Consider the following 22859-nt stretch of genomic DNA (forward strand, 5'->3'; position numbering starts at 1 on the left):
CTATCTGTAAAGTGTCTTGAGATAATTCTTGTTATGAATTGATACTATAAATAAAATTGAATTGAAATTGAAATTGAATTATTTGGCCTTCCATAGAGTCTATAGGTATTTTTGTCCCCTCTGGCCTTCCATACAAGAGGGGTGCCTTTATCTCCCATATATGGGTATACATTGCCGAACTTTGCGTAGGAATCGGCGTACGCCCGTCCTATGCCGGTTTTAGGTCGTATGCACGTTTCAGAAATGAGGTTCAATGTGAGCACAATAAAGATTTCTTGAAGAAAGGTTTGTACTTTAAAGTTCTAGTTTTATTCCAATTCTTCTGGTCACACTTGGTACTATTTCACATCTTTTGTCTGTAGTTCTCTATTGTGTCAGGGCTTAACTCCGTCTCCCCCGCCTCTTTTTTTGTTTCTTGTTATGTCTTGGCAAGAAGTATTATGCTTTTGGGTCGTCTGTCCAGGCCAAAGAAACAGATACTAGCATGTAACTTTGCAAATCAGTGGCTCACCCTGGCCGCCATTAAAGATGCCATTTGGACCTCCAGAAACTTTCTGGTAAGAAAGCACATGCAGATCCCCTTCCCTCAAAACGTGAATCACAGATTTTTCAGCACCTGGACTTGATCAGACTGGGAATATGCCAAAGAGATGTTCACAAGTTCAGCCGAGGTAAATACTCGGCCCACATTCACACAGACCTAAAACTACTCATTTAATGCTGGTTACAATTTTCTAAAATAAACAATGTCAGAGCAAAATTGCAAAGAGTGAAGGGTGTTGATAACATTTTTTAACAAGGTATTGGCTCATTATTGCTTTATACATCATCCGTTCCAAAATTATCTTGGATGCCAAATATTTGAATTCAAAGTACAATAAATAATAAAAATATAATGCACCTCCAGCTTCTACATTTCAACATGAGTCAGCTTCCCCAATTTCTGAGTAACAGGAAAATAGCCTGATAAGCATACATGTGCAGCTCAACCTCAAAAAGCCATAAAGCAAATGCTTGTGGCTTAAAGATCAATGCTAAGAAAATATTTTCACGTGGCTTGTTGGTCAAGAGGTCTGATTCTAGCTTTGGGTGTGAGAGGTCCTGGGTTCAATTCCCGGGAGAACCCTGAAGGCAGAGCTGTTATAATCTTAATCTGTAATTAAAGGACAGGTGATAATTTAACACAGATCAGGAGCAAGCAAAAATGTTGTTGGCAAGTTTCAAGTTTGAATGTTGGTAAAATGTTTTGTTTCAAAAGTAGTCTTTCGTCCAATATATTCAGAAAGCTCAATCTGGCAGTGGAACCATAAAAACACCACATGCCAAACAAACTACTTGACCATTGCCTTTTGCGTCACTGACTGATCACATTTACTTGATGGAAAATTGCTAAAATCTTTTTTTTATGTGCCTCGTTGGTCTAGAGGTATGATTCTTGCTTCGGGTGCGAGAGGTCCTGGGTTCAATTCCCGGACGAGCCCCGAAGTTAGGTGCTGTTGTTAAAATTAACCCCGATTAGGAGCCAGTACAATTGTAGTACAGCACGTTGGCAATTTCATATCTTAATTCAACTGCACGCAATAGAAAAACACTGGAAAAAGATATAAGGAACAAACGAGCAGGACGTGGCTTTCCTTGTTCATTGGTCTAGGTTTATGATTCTCACTTAGGGTGCTTTAGGTCCTGAATGAGACTACTTTGCATATAAGTAGAGGAATGGATTGATTAATCTGGTTTATTTATTGAATATGATGGAAAAGAGTGTCACACGCGAGGCAAATTCATCACAATACTACTATCACTTCTTAGTGGCAAAATAAAGTTGCTTTCCAGTTGCTGCATTTATCAATGTCCGATCATTCTTACGCTCTGATTGGCGTGATACAAACGTTTCATGAATATCACGTAAAGCCTGTCGTAAGAGGATTTCTGCGCTCATATCTAGCCCACCTCTTTTTTTTTGTTTCATGTTATGTCTTGGCAAGAAGTATTATGCTTTTGGGTTGTCCGTCCATCTCTACATCTGAATCAGAAATTCTTTATTGATCCCTGAAGGGAAACTCTGGAAAAGACTGCACCTTCAAGCAGGGTTTGAACCAGTCTCAATGCCCAAATGTATTACAAGATTTGAAGTGAACATCACATTGTCCAGCGATGGTGGTATAGTGGTGAGCATAGCTGCCTTCCAAGCAGTTGACCTGGGTTCGATTCCCAGCCATCGCAGTAACTGTTTTTGGGTTGTTGTACTTTCTTTTTTTACAAGAAGTCAGCAGAAAGGTTACTTGCCCAACCTGGTTTGATAAAATCTCTTTGAGCTGCATGATTATGGCCGAAATGATAACGACAATTACTTTGATCAATATGGAGATCACGATTAATTATCACAATTATTTGTTGATGTTCTAGTCCAAAGTGCTGGAAAGGAAGGTTTCACCTCGTTGAACCTCAGGTTAACAAGGAACAATCTCAGCAAAGTTATTGATGGATGATTCTAGTTACTTCACCAAGTTCAGGCCAAATGCCACAGCTGTAAGACATCACATTGGTTGCCCTCCAGCTATGTAATATATGCAAATGGCAGTGGTGGGATTTGAACCCACGCCTCCAGAGAGACTGAAGCCTTAATCCAGCGCCTTAGACCACTTGGCCACACTAACTGCAACTATCAACTTTTCACATCATGAGAAACACAGGCACCGTAATCAATGTTATGCTTGTTAATGTTATTGGAAAACTTGATGTAATACAAGCAAATACCTAAGGCCCCACGCAACAGTTTTGTGATATGTGGAGATTGTGATTTTGGGATTGTGATATGTACCCCTTTCTGACTCTAGATTTTATATCTCGATTTTATAACTCGCAATGCCCTGTTTTTAACGACCACCCAATTGTAAGTGTTCAATGTGAAATACTCATTCATTAACAAAATTGTTGGTAACTGTGACGGGGCGCATGTCGGCCGTCACGGTAGCGATACGCTACCTATACCATCCAAAGACTGAGACTGTAGGTATATATTATATGCCCGTATATGTTTAACGTGTTCATATGTTTCATACATTTTTTACAATGTTTAAAATCTTAAGTTAACCTAGCCAGTCTCCTTTTCCCCACAGTAACCTCTTATCTTTCTTGTGCGCACATTTAAACATCTAAAACTACGGTGATTTACCTGCTTATTTGAACCTGTGGCCTTGTCCAGCAGAGCAGAGTGGCGCAGCGGAAGCGTGCTGGGCCCATAACCCAGAGGTCGATGGATCAAAACCATCCTCTGATATTTGCTATGCTTTGTCTCCATATAAAGTCCACTCCCAAGCTGTTGAAAATTAAAAATGCATCTGTTTGTGAAATGTTTCGTCCTGCTGAAGGGTACAGTCTTTATGTTATGTTTATTTCATCCATTAAAATGGAAATTAGAGTGCTCATACCCGCTGTAACACCCATTAAAACCGGAGCATTAATATTGTATAGATAAAGTACAATAAAAACTGTAAAATGTGTATGTTTGAAGTGGTTGTTGTGCTGTCTACAATAGCCTGAGGTATAAAAGGGAGAGCATACTGCTTAGTTTGTGTCACAGGAGGTCTTAGTCTAACACTACGCTCCAAAACCCTTCAAGTCAGATTACCACAGGAGGCCTTGGTCTACCACTATGTTCCATAACCCTATCAGTCAGATTAACACAAGAGGTCTTAGGCTGAATCTCATTTCTCTATCTTACCCCTACCCCTTTCCCTACGTCTTGAGCGTTCACGTGAGTGCTGTCCCAATAATGTTTTTGATCGAGGGGTAAGGGGTGTATGGCCCTAGGAACCATAGACAATGAATGAAGAAAATCAAGGGAGAACGCCATCTTATTTGAAACCGATGGGTAGCGATATACAATGTGCAACAGGCAACAATGGCTGCCGCATCGACCAGAGAGACGCATTTCTGGTATTTTCGGCTTAAATAATTGATTTAAAAATTACGACAGTCTTGTTTTGTGGTCTATACAGTCCTGTCCATACATGCTTGCAACCATGTTCCTAACTGAAACTTTTTTTTAAATCGCTAGCTTGCTATGCTAACGCCAATTGCTAACCACTAACGTTAACGTTGATTTTTGAACGAAATCTATTGGATATTTTAAACTTTTTTAGCAAATAAAAAACTGAAAAGTGGTGCGTGCTAAATTATTTGGCCCCCTTGCGTTAATACTTTGTAGAGCCACCTTTTGCTGCGATTACAGCTGCAAGTCGCTTGGGGTATGTCTCTATCAGTTTTGCACATCGAGAGACTGAAGTTCTTGCCCATTCTTCCTTGCAAAACAGCTCGAGCTCAGTGAGGTTGGATGGAGAGCGTTTGTGAACAGCAGTTTTCAGTTCTTTCCACAGATTCTCGATTGGATTCAGGTCTGGACTTTGACTTGGCCATTCTAACACCTGGATACGTTTATTTGGGAACCATTCCTTTGTAGATTTTGCTGTGTGTTTGGTATCATTGTCTTGTTGGAAGATACATCTCCGTCCCAGTTTCAGGTCTTTTGCAGACTCCAACAGGTTTTCATCCAGAATGGTCCTGTATTTGGCTGCATCCATCTTCCCCTCAATTTTAACCATCTTCCCTGTCCCTGCTGAAGAAAAGCAGGCCCAAACCATGGTGCTGCCACCACCATGTTTGACAGTGGGGATGGTGTGTTGAGGGTGATGAGCTGTGTTGCTTTTACGCCAAACATATCGTTTTGCATTGTGGCCAAAAAGTTCAATTTTGGTTTCATCTGACCAGAGCACCTTCTTCCACTTGTTTGGTGTGTCGTAAGAGGATTTCTGCGCTCATATCTAGCCCACCTCTTTTTTTTTGTTTCATGTTATGTCTTGGCAAGAAGTATTATGCTTTTGGGTTTTCCGTCCATCTCTACATCTGAATCAGAAATTCTTGATTGATCCCTGAAGGGAAACTCTGGAAAAAAATCTTCTCCTTCGAGCCAGATTTGAACCAGCGACCTAAGGATTTCAACTTTAAGCCTCTACAGTCCTCCGCTCTAATAAAAGAGCTATCGAAGGGACCTAGAACATATACACACACTTCCTATTCTTGTGAATGTTATAACATAGGACCCCCTGGAGGGACTTTCAGTGATAGAGAGCGTTTTCAGTCTCAATGCCCAGATGTATTACAAGATTTGAAGTAAACATTGTATTGCCAAGTGATGGTGGTATAGTGGTGAGCATAGCTGCCTTCCAAGCAGTTGACCTGGGTTTCATTCCCAGCCATCGCAGTAGCTTTATTTGAGTTGAGTTATTTTTTTTACAAGAAGTCAGCTGAAAGGTTACTTGCCCAACCTGGTTTGATAAAATCTATTTTAGTAGCATGGTTATGGCCAAAATGATAAATTGATCAATATGGAGATCACAATTACTAGTGGATTTTCTTCTCCAAAGTGCTGGAAAGGAAATTTTCACCAATTGTTGAACCTCAGGTTAAAAAGGAATAATCCCAGCAAGGTGATTGATGGATGATTCTATTTACTTCACCAAGTTCAGGCCAAATGACACAGCTGTAATTTTTTGTCATACTAAACTATGATTGTCATGATTTTTTGTCATACAATACTATAACTTGTATGAATTTTTTTACATGCTATACTATGACTTTTTTCAACATACTACGATTTTCTTTGAGAAGGGGAATTAGCTCAAATGGTAGAGCGCTTGCTTAGCATGCGAGAGGTAGCGGGATCAATGCCCGCATTCTCCAGAGGACTTTAGATTCTTCTTGTTTTACAACAACAACTACAAATTTGGACTTTACGACATACTACACTTTACGACATACTACACTACGACTTTTTAGGAATATTTTGACATACTATACAATGACTTTTTATGACTTTCTATGAATTTTTTGACAACTATACTATACATTTAAAAACAATATTTTGACATACTACAGTATGATATTTTATGTTTTTTTCGACATACTAAACAATGACTTTATGAATATTTCAACATACTATGACTTTTTAAGACTTTTTAAGAATTCTTTGACATAGTATGACTTTTTATGAATTTTTGACAAAGTATACTATGACTTTTATGATTTTTTGACATATTATACTATGACTTTTTATGAACTTTCATGAATTTTTGTCATACTATACTATGACTTTTATGAATTTTTGACATACCATACTAAGAATTTTTTTGACATGCTATACCATGACTTTTCAAGAATTTTGACATACTATACCATGACTCTTTCTGAAAAGGGGAATCAGCTCAAATGGTAGAGCGCTTGCTTAGCATGCGAGAGGTAGCATGTATGAGCGAGTACAGCATTATCTGTATCTGTATCTGTATCTGTTTACCACATGAATTATCTGTATCAGTATACGTACTCGGACTGGGCGGGGCCTAACCCGGAAGTGGTCAGATTTAACCCGGAAGTGGGTCGGGTTGGCTTTAACTAGTTATTTTAAGCATGCAATTGATATGGGTTGATCACAAATTGTTATATTTATTGCTGATTAGAAAACTATTTCCATGACAGCATCAGCATTGAGCTTAAGATCAGTGGTGTTGTCATGGTAACAAACAAACTATATAGGCCTACAGTATATAACAAGTTTTGCAACAATAAATACAACAATGTGGTTGCAATTATTAAGTAAAATGTAATGAACAAGAGTTTTCATACTCAAAAATATAACTTTCTTTTTCTAACTTTTAATCTTTTTTTTTTCACACCAGGTTTGTGTGAGTGTGTGTGTGTCTGTGAGTGAGTAAGAGATACAGAGAGAGAGAGAGACAGGGGGACGGGGGGGGGGGGGGGGGTTGGAATGTGTTTGAGTGTGTATCTTAATTTGTAATATTATTTATTTATACCGCAACTGCCTTTTATTTTTTTTATAAAACACAGTAAGAAAGTTTCAGACACTCAAAAACACTGGTTAGAGCCAGCAGGCGGTATAAAAAAATAAATAAAAAAAAGACTGCAGAGATGCAACGCGAGTCCCATTCTACCAAGCACTATGTCTGAACAATCCCCACGGTTACCAGAAATCTCCTGGTTACTAGGTACTAGTTTGAACCGAAGTATAAAACAAACCTGAAGCTAAAGAAACCCTAAATGTTAACAGAAAAAGCCCCGCGGACCAGGAGGGGAGAGACGTTCACTTCTCCGTGTCCTGAGCGTGTGTGAGCAGGGCCGGGGGAACACAACAACAGGAGGAATCTTTGTGTGTAGGGAGGGGTGCTGGGACTAGCCTATCACAGAATAGTGTAGGGGAGGGGCGCTGGGACTAGCCTATCACAGAATAGTGTAGGGGAGGGACGCTGGGACTAGCCTATCACAGAATAGTGTAGGGGAGGGACGCTGGGACTAGCCTATCACAGAATAGTGTAGGGGAGAGGCGCTGTGACTAGCACTTTGACTAGCCTATCACAGAACGGAGACACAGTCAGTGGAGACTTATTCAATCCAAGTACGGATATTGACTCGTATTACTCGTATTATACTTGTACTCGGCAAAAGTGCTTTATCCGTACCGGATACTCGTTTCAGCCGAGTATTCGGCTCATCCCTACCCAACAGTAGCACTTACTGAATTCAACAGTCAAGTCAATACTAAAGTTAGGGTAATAGTACTAACTAGGGATGAGCGAGTACAGCATTATCTGTATCTGTATCTGTTTACCACATGTATTATCTGTATCCGTATACGTACTCGGACTGGGCGGGCCTAACCCGGAAGTGGTCAGATTTAACCCGGAAGTGGGTCGGGTTGTCTTGAAATGGGGGGTTATCAGATATTAAAATAGTTATGGGTTGATCAGAAATTGTTATATTTATTGCTGATTAGAAAACTATTTCCATGACAGCATCAGCATTGAGTGTCATTGGATTTGTCATGGTAACAAACAAACTATATAGGCCTACAATATATAACAAGTTTTGCAACAATAAATACAACAATGTGCTTGCAATTATTATGTAAAATGTAATGAACAAGAGTTTTCATACTCAATAATATAACTTTATTTTTTAACTTTTAATTTTTCTATGATCAGTTTGATCATTTATTTATTTTTGGTTCTTTTTTATTTTCAAACTGTTTTTTTCACACTCACAGACACACACAGTAAAAGATACAGAGAGAGAGAGAGAGAGAGAGAGAGAAACAAAGAGAGAGAGAGAGAGAGACAGAGAAACAAAAAGAGAAGGGGGGGTTTCAGACACTCAAAAAAACTGGTTGGAGCCAGCAGGCGGTATAAAAAAAAAAACTTTGACGGCAGAGATGCAACACGAGTCCCATTCTGCCGAGCACTATGTCTAAACAAACCCCGTTACCAGAAGTCTCCTGGTTGCTAGGTACTAGTTCAAACCGAAGTATAAAACAAACCTGAAGCTTGAAGAAACCCTAAATGTTAACAGAAAAAGCCTGCGGACCTGAGAAGAGACGGAGTGAGCTGTTCACTTCTCCGTGTCCTGAGTGTGTGTGAGCGGAGTTGCACACAGCAACACGAGAAAACTTTGTTAGTAGGGAGGGGCGCTGGGACTAGCCTATCACAGAATAGTGTAGGGGAGGGGTGCTGGGACTAGCCTATCACAGAATAGTGTAGGGGAGGGGTGCTGGGACTAGCCTATCACAGAATAGTGTAAGGCAGAGGCGCTGTGTCTGGCACTGTGACTAGCCTATCACAGAACGGAGACACAGTCAGTGGAGACTTTCACTAAATCCGATTACGGATATTGACTCACATTACTCGGATAATACTTGTACTTGGCAAAAGTGCTTTATCCATAACGGATACTCGTTTCAGCCGAGTATTCGGCTCATCCCTAGTACTAACATTTTAGCATTGTTCAACCAGTAACCAGGAAGAATATCCTTTTAAACATTTCTTCATGAAGGAAATCCTGGACTTCAGAGGTCAGCAAAACTACCCCAACAAGTAGCACTTACTGCATACATAACTCAAGTCAGTGCTTGTGTTTGGGTAGTTCTGGTGGCAGATGAATGCATTTTACTAGTGTTGGGAAGAATTGTGAAATAGCCTGTCTCTGCATTTGTTCAGAGATATGTCTGATGATGAACTCACAACCAAGACAACCCCAAAGAGAAGCACTTATGAACACAATAATCATCAGTGTCTCCATTTGAGGTGATCTGAATGTGATTACAATGACATCCATCTAAAGTTAGTATTTAGCATTGTCATATTCAACTGCCCCAACAAGTAGCACTTACTGAATTCAACAGTCAAGTCAATACTAAATTTAGGGTAATAGTACTAACATTTTAGCATTGTTCAACCAGTAACCAGGAAGAATATCCTTTTACAACTTTCTTCTTGGAGGCAATCCTAGAATTCAGAGGTCAGCAAAACTACCCCAACAAGTAGCACTTAGTGCATACATGACTCAAGTCAGTGCTTGTGTTTGGGTAGTTTTGCTGTCAGATGATTTCATTTTACTAGTGTTTGGAAGAATTGTGAAATAGACTGTCTCTGCATTTGTTCAGTGATATGTCTGATGATGAACTCACAACCAAGACAACCCCAAAGAGTAGCACTTATGAACACAACAATCATCAGTGTCTCCATTTGAGGTGATCTGAATGTAATTACAATGACATCCATCTTCAGTTAGTCTGTAGCATTGTCATGTTCAACTACCCCAACAAGTAGCACTTACTGAATTAAACAGTCAAGTCAATGCTAAAGTTAGAGTAATAGGAATGACTTAGAAAAAATGTCAGCATTGTTTAACCAGTAACCAGGGAGAATATCCCTTTTAAACATTTCTTTGTGGAGGAAATCCTGGACTTTAGAGGTCAGCAAAACTACCCCAACAAGTAGCACTTACTGCATACATAACTCAAGTCAGTGCTTGGGTTTGGGTAGTTCTGGTGCCAGATGAATGCATTTTACTAGTGTTGGGAAGAATTGTGAATTGGCCTGTCCCTGCATTTGTTCAGAGATATGTCTGATGATAAACTCACTACAAAGACAACCCCAAAGAGAAGCACTTATAAACACAATAATCATCAGTGTCTCCATTTGAGGTGATTTGAATGTGATTACAATGACATCCATCTTCATTTACAGTCTGTAGCATTGTCATGTTCAACTGCCCCAACAAGTAGCACTTACTGAATTCAACAGTCAAGTCAATGCTAAAGTTAGGGTAATAGGAATGACTTAGAAAACATTTCAGCATTGTTCAACCAGTAACCAAGGAGAATATCCCTTTTAAACATTTCTTTATGGAGGAAATCCTGGACTTTAGAGGTCAGCAAAACTACCCCAACAAGTAGCACTTACTGCATACACAACTCAAGTCAATGCTTGGGTTTGGGTAGTTCTGGTGCCAGATGAATGCATTTTACTAGTGTTGGGAAGAATTGTGAAATAGCCTGTCTCTGCATTTGTTCACTTCTCCGGGAACCATCAACTTATCGTGGTGGAGAGGTTTGTGTGTCCCTATGAACCTGAGGGCTGTGTTGTCTGGAGCTTTGTGCTCCTGGTAGGGTCTCCCATGGCAAAGAGGTCTCAGGGGAGGGGCCAGACAAAGAATGGTTCAAAGACTTCGATGGTTGAGCACGGAAGGGATAGAGAGACCCCGCCCGGAGGAAGCCCGGGGCCCCCGTCTGGAGCCAGTCCCAGACGGTGGGCTCGTGAGCGAGTGTCTGGTGGCCGGGTTTGCCACGGAGCCCGGTCGGGCACAGCCCGAAAAAGCAACGTGGCACCTCTCCCTCCAGCCCATGGGCCCACCACCTGTGGGAGGATCCAAAGGGGTCGGGTGCGCTGCTATATGGGTGGCAGCGAAGGTCAGGGGCTTCGGCGGACCAGAACCGGGCGGCAGAGGCTGGCTCTGGGGACGTGGAATGTCACCTCTCTGTGGGGGAAGGAGCCGGAACTTGTGCGGGAGGTGGAGCGCTACCGGTTAGATCTGGTGGGGCTTACCTCTATGCACAGTCTCGGTTCTGGAACCGTTCTCCTGGATAGGGGTTGGACTCTGTCCTACTCCGGAGTTGCCCATGGTGTGAGGCGCCGGGCGGGTGTGGGGATACTTACAAGCCCCCGGCTGAGCGCCGCTGCGTTGGAGTTTACCCCGGTGGACGAGAGGGTCGCCTCCCTACGCCTGCGGGTGATGGGGGGTATTATATATCGGAGTATTCGGCCTTCTTGGAGACCTTGAATGGAGTCCTGTATGGGGCTCCAGTAGGGGACTCCATAGTTCTGCTGGGGGACTTCAATGCACACATGGGCAATGATGGAGATACTTGGAGAGGCGTGATTGGGAGGAACGGCCTCCCTGATCTAAACCAGAGTGGTTGTCTGTTGTTGGACTTCTGTGCTAGTCATGGATTGTCCATCACAAACACCATGTTCGAACATAGGGATGCTCATAAGTGTACTTGGTACCAGAGCACCCTAGGCCAAAGGTCAATGATCGATTTTATAATCGTTTCATCTGATCTGAGGCCGTATGTTTTGGACACTCGGGTGAAGAGAGGGGCAGAGCTGTCAACTGATCACCATCTGGTGGTGAGTTGGGTCAGGGGTGGGGAAGACTCTGGACAGACCTGGTAAGCCCAAACGGGTAGTGCGGGTAAACTGGGAACGTCTGGAGGAGGCCCCTGTCCGACGGACTTTCAACTCACACCTCCGGCGGAGCTTTTCGTGCATCCCTGTGGAGGTTGGGGGCATTGAACCTGAGTGGACAATGTTCAAAGCTTCCATTGCTAAAGCTGCGGCGGCGAGCTGTGGTCTTAGGGTTTTAGGTGCCTCAAGGGGCGGTAACCCACGAACACCCTGGTGGACACCGGTGGTCAGGGAAGCCGTCCGACTGAAGAAGGAGTCTTTCCGGGATATGTTGTCTCGGAGGACTCCGGAGGCAGTTGCAGGGTACCGACGGGCCCGAAGGGCTGCAGCCTCTGCTGTGACAGAGGCAAAGCAGCGGGTGTGGGAGAAGTTCGGAGAAGACATGGAGAAGGACTTTCGGTCGGCACCAAGGTGCTTCTGGAAAACCGTTCGCCACCTCAGGAAGGGGAAGCGAGGAATCATCCAAGCTGTATACAGTAAGGGTGGGACCTTGTTGACCTCAACTGAGGAGGTAATAGGGCGGTGGAAGGAGCACTTTGAGGAACTCCTAAATCCAGCTGACACGCCCTCTTTGGTGGAGGCAGAGCTGGAGGATGATGGGGGATTGTCGTCAATTTCCCTGGTGGAAGTCGCTGAGGTAGTCAAACAACTCCACAGCGGCAAAGCCCCAGGGATTGATGAGATCCGTCCAGAAATGCTGAAAGCTCTGGGTGTGGAGGGGCTGTCTTGGTTGACACGCCTCTTCAACATTGCGTGGAAGTCTGGGACGGTGCCTAAGGAGTGGCAGACCGGGGTGGTGGTTCCCCTCTTCAAAAAGGGGGACCAGAGGGTGTGTGCCAATTACAGGGGTATCACACTTCTCAGCCTCCCTGGTAAAGTCTACTCCAAGGTGCTGGAAAGGAGGGTTCGGCCGATAGTCGAACCTCGGATTGAAGAGGAACAATGCGGATTCCGTCCTGGTCGTGGAACAACGGATCAGATCTTTACTCTCGCAAGGATCTTGGAGGGGGCCTGGGAGTATGCCCAACCAGTCTACATGTGTTTTGTGGATCTGGAGAAGGCGTATGACCGGGTCCCCCGGGAGAAATTGTGGGAGGTGCTGCGGGAATATGGGGTGAGGGGGTCCCTTCTTAGGGCCATCCAATCTCTGTATGACCAAAGCGAGAGCTGTGTCCGGGTTCTCGGCAGTAAGTCGGACTCGTTCCAGGTGAGGGTTGGCCTCCGCCAGGGCTGCGCTTTGTCACCAATCCTGTTTGTAATATTTATGGACAGGATATCGAGGCGTAGTCGGGGCGGGGAGGGGTTGCAGTTCGGTGGGCTCGGGATCTCATCGCTGCTTTTTGCAGATGATGTGGTCCTGATGGCATCATCGGTCTGTGACCTTCAGCACTCACTGGATCGGTTCGCAGCCGAGTGTGAAGCGGCTGGGATGAGGATCAGCACCTCTAAATCTGAGGCCATGGTTCTCAGCAGGAAACCGATGGAGTGCTTTCGTCGGGTGGGGAGTGAGTCCTTACCCCAAGTGAAGGAGTTTAAGTACCTTGGGGTCTTGTTCGCGAGTGAGGGGACTATGGAGCGTGAGATTGGTCGGAGAATCGGAGCAGCCGGTGCGGTATTACATTCCATTTATCGCACCGTTGTGACGAAAAGAGAGCTGAGCCAGAAGGCAAAGCTCTCGATCTACCGGGCAATTTTCGTTCCTACCCTCACCTATGGTCATGAAGGCTGGGTCATGACCGAAAGAACGAGATCCAGGGTACAAGCGGCCGAAATGGGTTTCCTCAGGAGGGTGGCTGGCGTCTCCCTTAGAGATAGGGTGAGAAGCTCAGTCATCCGAGAGGAGCTCGGAGTAGAGCCACTGCTCCTTCGCGTCGAAAGGAGCCAGTTGAGGTGGTTCGGGCATCTGGTAAGGATGCCTCCTGGGCGCCTCCCTAGGGAGGTGTTCCAGGCACGTCCAGCTGGGAGGAGGCCTCGGGGAAGACCCAGGACTAGGTGGAGAGATTATATCTCCAACCTGGCCTGGGAACGCCTCGGGATCCCCCAGTCGGAGCTGGTTGATGTGGCTCGGGAAAGGGAAGTTTGGGGTCCCCTACTGGAGCTGCTGCCCCCGCGACCCGATACCGGATAAGCGGATGAAGATGGATGGATGGAGATGGATGCATTTGTTCAGAGATATGTCTGATGATGAACTCACTACCAAGACAACCCCAAAGAGAAGCACTTATGAACACAATAATCATCAGTGTCTCCATTTGAGGTGATCTGAATGTGATTACAATGACATCCATCTAAAATTAGTATTTAGCATTGTCATGTTCAACTGCCCCAACAAGTAGCACTTACTGAATTCAACAGTCAAGTCAATGCTAAAGGTAGAGTAATAAGAATGACTTACCAAAACAATCATTTACCCAGAGACACAATCTAGAATGAATTATATCACATTTTAGCATTGTCCAACTAGTAATACAACGTAAAATAGCTGTTACTGTTAAGTCTTTCGATAAAATACTGGGAATCAGTTGTCAGAAAAACAACCCCATAGATTAGCACTAACTAAAATCAATCCAATGCCAATGCTTGAGTTAGACCAACGTCAAAGTCTTACAGTAAGCAACCTTCTTTGCCCATGATCTTCTCCATAGTCCCAATGTTTCTTCTGGCATCTTCTGTGTTGTGGAAGTGGTTCCTTACACAGATGTGCCATCTTAAATACTGAATGCAGCCATTTTCACTCAACCACACCTTCTTTTTGATCAAGTTTCAGTGGTCTTGTCTATTGTAAGTAAGGAATGGCTTCATGAATAGACAACCATCATCCCAACGTATGCCATTAACAGTCTATGAGTGGTCAATTAGAGTCCAATAACTTTCTTTGGGGCAACTCCTTTTTCCTCCCGATAGAGCTCATTCAGCATTAGAAAGTACCAGTTAGTGCTGAATATCTATTCCAAAACCCCCATTCTTTTATTTATTTAGCTAGCGGTGGGACAACTGGTGAAATGTACTTGTTCTGCATGTGTTAGTGTCTGATGATGAACTCACTACCAAGACAACCCCAAAGAGAAGCACTTATGAACCCATTAATTATCAGTGTCTCCATTTGAGATGATCTGAATATGATTACAATGACATCCATCTTCAGTTAGTCTGTAGCATTGTCATGTTCAACTGCCCCAACAAGTAGCACTTACTGAATTCAACAGTCAAGTCAATACTAAAGTTAGGGTAGTAGTAATAACATTTTAGCATTGTTCAACCAGTAACCAGGAAAAATATCCTTTTACAACTTTCTTCTTGGAGGAAATCCTGGACTTCAGAGGTCAGCAAAACTACCCCAACAAGTAGCACTTACTGCATACATAACTCAAGTCAGTGCTTGTGTTTGGGTAGTTCTGGTGCCAGATGAATGCATTTTACTAGTGTTGGGAAGAATTGTGAAATAGCCTGTCTCTGCATTTGTTCAGAGATATGTCTGATGATGAACTCACAACCAAGACAACCCCAAAGAGAAGCACTTATGAACACAATAATCATCAGTGTCTCCATTTGAGGTGATCTGAATGTAATTACAATGACATCCATCTTCAGTTAGTCTGTAGCATTGTCATGTTCAACTACCCCAACAAGTAGCACTTACTGAATTCAACAGTAAAGTCAATGCTAAAGTTAGAGTAATAGGAATGACTTAGAAAAAATGTCAGCATTGTTTAACCAGTAACCAGGGAGAATATCCCTTTTAAACATTTATTTATGGAGGAAGTCCTGGACTTTAGAGGTCAGCAAAACTACCCCAACAAGTAGCACTTACTGCATACACAACTCAAGTCAGTGCTTGTGTTTGGGTAGTTCTGGTGCCAGATAAATGCATGTTACGAGTGTTGGGAAGAATTGTAAAATAGCCTGTCTTTGCATTTTTTAAGAGATATGTCTGATGATGAGCTCACTACCAAGACAACCCCAAAGAGAAGCACTTCTGAACACAACAATCATCAGTGTCTCCATTTGAGGTGATCTGAATGTGATTATAATGACATCCATCTTCATTTACAGTCTGTAGAATTGTCATGTTCAACTGCCCCAACAAGTAGCACTTACTGAATTCAACAGTCAAGTCATTGCTAAAGTTAGGGTAATAGGAATGACTTAGAAAACATTTCAGCATTGTTCAACCAGTAACCAAGGAGAATATCCCTTTTAAACATTTATTTATGGAGGAAATCCTGGACTTCAGAGGTCAGCAAAACTACCCCAACAAGTAGCACTTACTGCATACATAACTCAAGTCAGTGCTTGTGTTTGGGTAGTTCCGCTGCCAGATAAATGCATGTTACTAGTGTTGGGAAGAATTGTGAAATAGCCTGCATTTGTTCAGAGATATGTCTGATGATGAACTCACTACCAAGACAACCCGAAAGAGAAGTACTTATGAACACATTAATCATCAGTGTCTCCATTTGAGGTGATCTGAATGTGATTACAATGACATCCATCTTCAGTTAGTCTGTAGCATTGTCATGTTCAACTACCCCAACATGTAGCACTTACTGAATTCAACAGTCAAGTCAATGCTAAAGTTAGGGTAATAGGAATGACTTAGAAAACATTTCAGCATTGTTCAACCAGTAACCAAGGAGAATATCCCTTTTAAACATTTATTTATGGAGGAAATCCTGGACTTCAGAGGTCAGCAAAACTACCCCAACAAGTAGCACTTACTGCATACATAACTCAAGTCAGTGCTTGTGTTTGGGTAGTTCTGGTGCCAGATGAATGCATTTTACTAGTGTTGGGAAGAATTGTGAATTGGCCTGTCTCTGCATTTGTTCAGAGATATGTCTGATGATGAACTCACTACAAAGACAACCCCAAAGAGAAGTACTTATAAACACAATAATCATCAGTGTCTCCATTTGAGGTTATTTGAATGTGATTACAATGACATCCATCTTCATTTACAGTCTGTAGCATTGTCATGTTCAACTGCCCCAACAAGTAGCACTTACTGAGTCAACAGTCAAGTCAATGCTAAAGTTAGGGTAATAGGAATGACTTAGAAAACATTTCAGCATTGTTCAACCAGTAACCAAGGAGAATATCCCTTTTAAACATTTATTTATGGAGGAAATCCTGGACTTCAGAGGTCAGCAAAACTACCCCAACAAGTAGCACTTACTGCATACATAACTCAAGTCAGTGCTTGTGTTTGGGTAGTTCCGCTGCCAGATAAATGCATGTTACTAGTGTTGGGAAGAATTGTGAAATAGCCTGCATTTGTTCAGAGATATGTCTGATGATGAACTCACAACCAAGACAACCCCAAAGAGAAGCACTTATGAACACATTAATCATCAGTGTCTCCATTTGAGGTGATCTGAATGTGATTACAATGACATCCATCTTCAGTTAGTCTGTAGCATTGTCATGTTCAACTACCCCATAAGTAGCACTTACTGAATTCAACAGTCAAGTCAATGCTAAAGTTAAGGTAATAGGAATGACTTAGAAAACATTTCAGCATTGTTCAACCAGTAAACAAGGACAATATCCCTTTTAAACATTTCTTTATGGAGGAAATCCTGGACTTTAGAGGTCAGCAAAACTACCCCAACAAGTAGCACTTACTGCATACACAACTCAAGTCAGTGCTTGGGTTTGGGTAGTTCTGGTGCCAGATGAATGCATTTTACTAGTGTTGGGAAGAATTGTGAAATAGCCTGTCTCTGCATTTGTTCAGAGATATGTCTGATGATGAACTCACTACCAAGACAACCCCAAAGAGAAGCACTTATGAACACAATAATCATCAGTGTCTCCATTGAGGTGATCTGAATGTGATTACAATGACATTGATCTTCATTTACAGTCTGTAGCATTGTCATGTTCAACTGCCCCAACAAGTAGCACTTACTGAATTCAACAGTCAAGTCAATACTAAAGTTAGGGTAATAGTAATAACATTTTAGCATTGTCCAACCAGTAACCAGAAGAATATCCTTTTAAACTTTCTTCTTGGAGGAAATCCTGGACTTTAGAGGTCAGCAAAACTACCCCAACAAGTAGCACTATTGCATACATGACTCAAGTCAGTGCTTGTGTTTGGGTAGTTTTGCTGTCAGATGATTCATTTTACTAGTGTTGGAAGAATTGCGAAATAGACCGTCTCTGCATTTGTTCAGTGATATATCTGATGATGAACTCACAACCAAGACAACCCCAAAGAGTAGCACTTATGAACACAACAATCATCAGTGTCTCCATTTGAGGTGATCTGAATGTGATTACAATGACATCCATCTTCAGTTAGTCTGTAGCATTGTCATGTTCAACTGCCCCAACAAGTAGCACTTACTGAATTCAACAGTAAAGTCAATGCTAAAGTTAGGGTTATAGGAATGACTTAGAAAACATTTCAGCATTGTTCAACCAGTAACCAGGGAGAATATCCCTTTTAAACATTTATTTATGGAGGAAATCCTGGACTTTAGAGGTCAGCAAAACTACCCCAACAAGTAGCACTTACTGCATACATAACTCAAGTCAGTGCTTGTGTTTGGGTAGTTCTGGTGCCAGATGAATGCATTTTACTAATGTTGGGAAGAATTGTGAAATAGACTGTCTCTGCATTTGTTCAGTGATATGTCTGATGATGAACTCACTACCAAGACAACCCCAAAGAGAAGCACTTATGAACACAACAATCATCAGTGTCTCCATTTGAGATGATCTGAATATGATTACAATGACATCCATCTTCAGTTAGTCTGTAGCATTGTCATGTTCAACTGCCCCAACAAGTAGCACTTACTGAATTCAACAGTCAAGTCAATACTAAAGTTAGAGTAATAGGAATGACGTAGAAAAAATGTCAGCATTGTTTAACCAGTAACCAGGAGAATATCCCTTTTAAACATTTCTTTGTGGAGGAAATCCTGGACTTAGAGGTCAGCAAAACTACCCCAACAAGTAGCACTTACTGCATACATAACTCAAGTCAGTGCTTGTGTTTGGGTAGTTCTGGTGCCAGATGAATGCATTTTACTAGTGTTGGGAAGAATTGTGAATTGGCCTGTCTCTGCATTTGTTCAGAGATATGTCTGATGATGAACTCACTACAAAGACAACCCCAAAGAGAAGTACTTATAAACACAATAATATCAGTGTCTCCATTTGAGGTTATTTGAATGTGATTACAATGACATCCATCTTCATTTACAGTCTGTAGCATTGTCATGTTCAACTGCCCCAACAAGTAGCACTTACTGAATTCACAGTCAAGTCAATGCTAAAGTTAGGGTAATAGGAATGACTTAGAAACATTTCAGCATTGTTCAACCAGTAATCAAGGAGAATATCCCTTTTAAACATTTATTTATGGAGGAAATCCTGGACTTCAGAGGTCAGCAAAACTACCCCAACAAGTAGCACTTACTGCATACATACTCAAGTCAGTGCTTGTGTTTGGGTAGTTCCGCTGCCAGATAAATGCATGTTACTAGTGTTGGGAAGAATTGTGAAATAGCCTGCATTTGTTCAGAGATATGTCTGATGATGAACTCACTACCAAGACAACCCCAAAGAGAAGCACTTATGAACACATTAATCATCAGTGTCTCCATTTGAGGTGATCTGAATGTGATTACAATGACATCCATCTTCAGTTAGTCTGTAGCATTGTCATGTTCAACTACCCCAACAAGTAGCACTTACTGAATTCAACAGTCAAGTCAATGCTAAAGTTAGGGTAATAGGAATGACTTAGAAAACATTTCAGCATTGTTCAACCAGTAACCAAGGAGAATATCCCTTTTAAACATTTATTTATGGAGGAAATCCTGGACTTCAGAGGTCAGCAAAACTACCCCAACAAGTAGCACTTACTGCATACACAACTCAAGTCAGTGCTTGGGTTTGGGTAGTTCTGGTGCCAGATGAATGCATTTTACTAGTGTTGGGAAGAATTGTGAAATTGCCTGTCTCTGCATTTGTTCAGAGATATGTCTGATGATGAACTCACTACCAAGACAACCCCAAAGAGAAGCACTTATGAACACAATAATCATCAGTGTCTCCATTTGAGGTGATCTGAATGTGATTACAATGACATCCGTCTAAAATTAGTATTTAGCATTGTCATGTTCAACTGCCCCAACAAGTAGCACTTACTGAATTCAACAGTCAAGTCAATGCTAAAGGTAGAGTAATAAGAATGACTTACCAAAACAATCATTTACCCAGAGACACAATCTAGAATGAATTATATCACATTTTAGCATTGTCCAACTAGTAATACAACGTAAAATAGCTGTTACTGTTAAGTCTTTCGATAAAATACTGGGAATCAGTTGTCAGAAAAACAACCCCATAGATTAGCACTAACTAAAATCAATCCAATGCCAATGCTTGAGTTAGACCAACGTCAAAGTCTTACAGTAAGCAACCTTCTTTGCCCATGATCTTCTCCATAGTCCCAATGTTTCTTCTGGCATCTTTCTGTGTTGTGGAAGTGGTTCCTTACACAGATGTGCCATCTTAAATACTGAATGCAGCCATTTTCACTCAACCACACCTTCTTTTTGATCAAGTTTCAGTGGTCTTGTCTATTGTAAGTAAGGAATGGCTTCATGAATAGACAACCATCATCCCACGTATGCCATTAAAAGTCTATGAGTGGTCAATTAGAGTCCAATAACTTCTTTGGGGCAACTCCTTTTCCACCAGATAGAGCTCATTCAGCATTAGAAAGTACCAGTTAGTGCTGAATATCTATTCCAAAACCCCCATTCTTTTATTTATTTAGCTAGCGGTGGACAACTGGTGAAATGTACTTTTCTGCTGTGTTGGTGTCTGATGATGAACTCACTACCAAGACAACCCCAAAGAGAAGCACTTATGAACACAACAATCATCAGTGTCTCCATTTGAGATGATCTGAATATGATTACAATGACATCCATCTTCAGTTAGTCTGTAGCATTGTCATGTTCAACTGCCCCAACAAGTAGCACTTACTGAATTCAACAGTCAAGTCAATACTAAAGTTAGAGTAATAGGAAGACTTAGAAAAAATGTCAGCATTGTTTAACCAGTAACCAGGGAGAATATCCCTTTTAAACATTTCTTTGTGGAGGAAATCCTGGACTTTAGAGGTCAGCAAAACTACCCCAACAAGTAGCACTTACTGCATACATAACTCAAGTCAGTGCTTGTGTTTGGGTAGTTCTGGTGCCAGATGAATGCATTTTACTAGTGTTGGGAAGAATTGTGAATTGGCCTGTCTCTGCATTTGTTCAGATATATGTCTGATGATGAACTCACTACAAGACAACCCCAAAGAGAAGTACTTATAAACACAATAATCATCAGTGTCTCCATTTGAGGTTATTTGAATGTGATTACAATGACATCCATCTTCATTTACAGTCTGTAGCATTGTCATGTTCAACTGCCCCAACAAGTAGCACTTACTGAATTCAACAGTCAAGTCAATGCTAAAGTTAGGGTAATAGGAATGACTTAGAAAACATTTCAGCATTGTTCAACCAGTAACCAAGAGAATATCCTTTTAAACATTTATTTATGGAGGAAATCCTGGACTTCAGAGGTCAGCAAAACTACCCCAACAAGTAGCACTTACTGCATACATAACTCAAGTCAGTGCTTGTGTTTGGGTAGTTCCGCTGCCAGATAAATGCATGTTACTAGTGTTGGGAAGAATGTGAAATAGCCTGCATTGTTCAGAGATATGTCTGATGATGAACTCACTACCAAGACAACCCCAAAGAGAAGTACTTATGAACACATTAATCATCAGTGTCTCCATTTGAGGTGATCTGAATGTGATTACAATGACATCCATCTTCAGTTAGTCTGTAGCATTGTCATGTTCAACTACCCCAACAAGTAGCACTTACTGAATTCAACAGTCAAGTCAATGCTAAAGTTAGGGTAATAGGAATGACTTAGAAAACATTTCAGCATTGTTCAACCAGTAAACAAGGACAATATCCCTTTTAAACATTTCTTTATGGAGGAAATCCTGGACTTTAGAGGTCAGCAAAACTACCCCAACAAGTAGCACTTACTGCATACACAACTCAAGTCAGTGCTTGGGTTTGGGTAGTTCTGGTGCCAGATGAATGCATTTTACTAGTGTTGGGAAGAATTGTGAAATAGCCTGTCTCTGCATTTGTTCAGAGATATGTCTGATGATGAACTCACTACCAAGACAACCCCAAAGAGAAGCACTTATGAACACAATAATCATCAGTGTCTCCATTTGAGGTGATCTGAATGTGATTACAATGACATTGATCTTCATTTACAGTCTGTAGCATTGTCATGTTCAACTGCCCCAACAAGTAGCACTTACTGAATTCAACAGTCAAGTCAATACTAAAGTTAGGGTAATAGTAATAACATTTTAGCATTGTCCAACCAGTAACCAGGAAGAATATCCTTTTAAAACTTTCTTCTTGGAGGAAATCCTGGACTTTAGAGGTCAGCAAAACTACCCCAACAAGTAGCACTTACTGCATACATAACTCAAGTCAGTGCTTGTGTTTGGGTAGTTCTGGTGCCAGATGAATGCATTTTACTAATGTTGGGAAGAATTGTGAAATAGACTGTCTCTGCATTTGTTCAGTGATATGTCTGATGATGAACTCACTACCAAGACAACCCCAAAGAGAAGCACTTATGAACACAACAATCATCAGTGTCTCCATTTGAGATGATCTGAATATGATTACAATGACATCCATCTTCAGTTAGTCTGTAGCATTGTCATGTTCAACTGCCCCAACAAGTAGCACTTACTGAATTCAACAGTCAAGTCAATACTAAAGTTAGAGTAATAGGAATGACGTAGAAAAAATGTCAGCATTGTTTAACCAGTAACCAGGGAGAATATCCCTTTTAAACATTTCTTTGTGGAGGAAATCCTGGACTTTAGAGGTCAGCAAAACTACCCCAACAAGTAGCACTTACTGCATACATAACTCAAGTCAGTGCTTGTGTTAGGGTAGTTCTGGTGCCAGATGAATGCATTTTACTAGTGTTGGGAAGAATTGTGAATTGGCCTGTCTCTGCATTTGTTCAGAGATATGTCTGATGATGAACTCACTACAAAGACAACCCCAAAGAGAAGTACTTATAAACACAATAATCATCAGTGTCTCCATTTGAGGTTATTTGAATGTGATTACAATGACATCCATCTTCATTTACAGTCTGTAGCATTGTCATGTTCAACTGCCCCAACAA

At 41.7% G+C, this 22859-nt stretch overlaps 3 non-coding genes across 3 annotated transcripts; all 3 read left to right on the forward strand.

Moving 5' to 3' along the window:
* Positions 1–1409: 1409 nt before the first annotated feature.
* On the forward strand, positions 1410–1481 carry trnap-cgg (transfer RNA proline (anticodon CGG)). Its single transcript has one exon. It is a non-coding gene; the product is annotated as a tRNA-Pro (tRNA).
* Positions 1482–2151: 670 nt separating this feature from the next.
* On the forward strand, positions 2152–2223 carry trnag-ucc (transfer RNA glycine (anticodon UCC)). The gene has a single exon. It is a non-coding gene; the product is annotated as a tRNA-Gly (tRNA).
* A 3446-nt stretch (positions 2224–5669) lies between these two features.
* On the forward strand, positions 5670–5742 carry trnaa-agc (transfer RNA alanine (anticodon AGC)). The gene has a single exon. It is a non-coding gene; the product is annotated as a tRNA-Ala (tRNA).
* Positions 5743–22859: the final 17117 nt, after the last annotated feature.

Source organism: Etheostoma spectabile, unplaced genomic scaffold (genome assembly GCF_008692095.1).
Source record: "Etheostoma spectabile isolate EspeVRDwgs_2016 unplaced genomic scaffold, UIUC_Espe_1.0 scaffold00018480, whole genome shotgun sequence".
In the NCBI taxonomy this organism is placed as follows: domain Eukaryota; kingdom Metazoa; phylum Chordata; class Actinopteri; order Perciformes; family Percidae; genus Etheostoma; species Etheostoma spectabile.